This window comes from Echinops telfairi, unplaced genomic scaffold (genome assembly GCF_000313985.2).
Source record: "Echinops telfairi isolate 266 unplaced genomic scaffold, ASM31398v2 ScPeMD7_5868;HRSCAF=6743_0, whole genome shotgun sequence".
Taxonomy (NCBI): Eukaryota; Metazoa; Chordata; class Mammalia; order Afrosoricida; family Tenrecidae; genus Echinops; species Echinops telfairi.
The window spans coordinates 6,770,378-6,771,603 of NW_022109767.1; positions in this window are offsets into that span (position 1 = coordinate 6,770,378).

Sequence of the window (1,226 nt, forward strand, 5' to 3'; positions counted from 1 at the left end):
GGGAGTGGGGTGAAGGATCGGGAAGAGGAGAGCCTGTATGGTTTGATCCTTCACAGTGCTCTGAGAGATGGGCAGTGTGCTGCTTTGAAATGATGAATCAAATCATAGACCGGATGAGCTCACTCGGCCTGGTCTCCAGCCTTCAGAAATAATAATGATTTTTTAACGTTTTTATTTGAAGACCTTCAAGGGTAAAGGCACTGTGGTCTGTCTCCGTAGCCTGACTGGGGGGTTACGGTTGTCATTTTGATTTTTTTCCCCCGGTGACCAACAGAAATGTCTCTGGTTTTATAAACACATGTGGATGGGTGGGGAGGGGGCTTCAGAAAGTTGGCGGAAAAGTGGAATCGGATGATAAGGGAATTTCCCCCAGAGCTTTTAGAAGTACCCCTGAAAGGAGACCTGGTGGCATAGTGGGTTACGAATTGGGCTGCTAACTGCCAAGTCTGTAGTTCTAAACTATCAGACACCCCGTGGGGGAAAGACAAGGCTTTCTACTCCTGTAAAGAGTTACAGCCTCAGAAGCCCACTGGGGCAGCTCTTCCCTGTCCTCCGGGGCTACTCCGAGGCGTTTGGACTCGATGGCAGTGAGTTTGGCTTGGAGTTCATCGGGACCAGAATGCATCCCCATCCCTCAGTCAGTCCCACTGGCCTGCCTCTGCCACAGGAGCTGAGAAAGGGTGCATACTTTTCCCTCTTCACTCGCAGTGAGAGGTGATGCTTGGAAAACCCAGGCGAATGGCAAACACATGAATACATCTGCAGGATGAAGGGTCTGGCCTCTGGGTCAGTCCTTTGTTCTGTTTTCCCCGCTAAAGCATGGCAACATCGTCTAGCCACACCCACGTGATTTCTCCTGTCGTCCATGTGCCCACTGGGCTGGGACAGAAACAGAGACGTTTTATACTGTTCTCAGCTGCAGGACTGGGGCTGACAATCCCTGGCTCCAAACATCTAATAAGGACGCATCCACTCATCCTCCATGACTCCAGAAGGATTTTGTATGATTTGCCAATGCACAATGCTTTTTTAAAAAATCATGTTATTGGGGGCTCTTATAGATATTATAGCAATCCATAAATCAATCATATCAAGCAAACCTGTACCTATGTTGACATTTTACAAAATAAGTCATTTTATTGGGGGCTCACACAACTCTTATCTCAATCCATCCATCCATCCATCCATCCATCCATGTGTCAAGCACACTTGTACATAAATTGCCA